Genomic DNA, 2,286 nt, shown 5'->3' with positions numbered 1-2,286 from the left:
ATCACTGCCATGATACTCGCATTTGCTGAGACATATGTGATTAAGTTGATATATTGCAACGTAAACCTGGTGCTATCTATGCCTTGGGTCTCTCTTATGCCATTTTAACAACTCTTGCAATATTACAGTTCGACATTTAAGTTAAAATATGATTTTACTTCATATAATTAACTATTTATATAGCTATTTTTTTGTGTGTGTGATGTTGTTCTTGAGACTTATGATGTTTACAGTATATTATAGACAGTCACAAACAACATACACATAACATACATACCACATACAACCTACACATAATATTATATATATATATATATATATATATATATATATATATATCTATTATATATATTATATATATATATGTGTGTGTGTGTGTGTGTTTGTCTGTGATATGATGTATATGTGTGTATGCTGTAATATATAACACACCCACATCACACACCATACTATATATAATTATATATATAATATATATATATATATATATATAGATATATAATATATATATACATGTATATTAATACTTATATAATTATATATATTATATATATTATATATATATTTTTTATATATACTCTATATGATATTAATATCTATATATATATATATTTATGTATATATATATATATATATACTATATATGTATATTATATATATATACATATATATATTTATATATATATATATTATATATATTATATATATATATATATAATTTATATATATCTTCTATATTATATATATACTAATATATATATCTATATATTATATATATATATATATTATTATTTTTATATATATATTGTGTGTGTGTGGTGTGTGGTGTGTGTGTGTGTGTGTGTGTGTGTGTGTGTGTGTGTGTGTATAGACATAGCTAGATAGATACAGACACAAACACGCACGCGGGCGCACATGGAAAGAAACACAGTTTGTATGAGTGATGGTGCGAACGCGTACGATCCCCTCCTTAACCCGCTCTGTGTCGAGGCCTTTGGGAGAAATCCTCCGAGTCTATCAAATTTCGGAGACTCTTAAGAGCGTTCCAGTTTATTAATTAAATTTGTGTCTATATTTGCTCCGTTCGACATATACCCTCTTGACGATGCTCTTCTGCCTCTCTCTGCTTCTCTCTGTCTCTATACGCATGTACAGTTTATGTGCACACACACACACACACACACACACACACACACACACACACACACACACACACACACACACACACACACACACACACACACACACACACACACATGCATAACTATTTATATGAAGACTGTACAATGAATTTGTGCTAAAGCGAAGAACAAATGCAGGGATAACTTTTATCCTCGTGTGGCTGAGGAAAGAATAGAAAAGGAAGTTTCGTGTACAAGTACAGGCTTCTTGCGCTACTACGAAGCCATTATTTTTGCTACGCCCTTGCGTGCGTACGTGCGTATGTTGGTATGCGTGTTCGAGAGCGTGTGTTGGCTACTATGAGAATGAAGGGAGGAAGAGAGGAGGAGCAACACCGCTTTGGTCGCCGGCCTGCCATGCTTGGGACGCGTCCCTACTCCGTTTCCGAATTCCTCGCCGCCTGCAGGTCGGTTCGCAGCCAACAGCTTTCTTGTTGCCCGAAGACCTTCCCCTTATCTTGCCCCCGCGCCTTCGCCTTCGCTCCCTCGTGTCTATGCTAATGTCACGTCACCCGACGGCGTAGGGCCCAAGCCCGTCGGGGTTCGAGGTCTCTAATGACGGCCACTCTCAGCCCGAAGGATCCCGGTCTGAGAGAAAGGGGATTTTGGAAGCTGTTAAGTATTTGCAAAACAGAGAGGAAACGGCCGCGCGTGCAGCCATTTGAATGCGAATGGCGGAAGATGCCTCGAAAATCCACTCTTGTGTGCGGACGGCCTTGTTTATGTCGCTGTGTTGCATGTTGCAAGGGAAGGGGGAGACATAGGGGAGAGGGGGGATAGAGATATAAAGATTGAAAGACACACAGAGTGAGAGAATAAGAGAGTGAAGGAGTGAGTGAGAGGGAGAGAGAGAGTCGGGGGGGGGGGAATTGAGAGAGAGAGGGAGAGAAAAAGAAAGAAAAGAAAAGAATGGTGTGTGCGTATATATGTATATATGTATATATATATATATCTATATATATATATATATATCTATTCTATATATATATATATTGTGTGTGTGTGTTGTGTGTATGTGTGTGTGTGTGTAATAATAATCAATAAATAATATAATTAATAATAATATAATAATAATAATAATAACTAATAATATAAATAATAATAA

This window comes from Penaeus monodon, chromosome 12 (assembly GCF_015228065.2).
Source record: "Penaeus monodon isolate SGIC_2016 chromosome 12, NSTDA_Pmon_1, whole genome shotgun sequence".
In the NCBI taxonomy this organism is placed as follows: domain Eukaryota; kingdom Metazoa; phylum Arthropoda; class Malacostraca; order Decapoda; family Penaeidae; genus Penaeus; species Penaeus monodon.
This window is presented reverse-complemented; position numbering follows the sequence as displayed.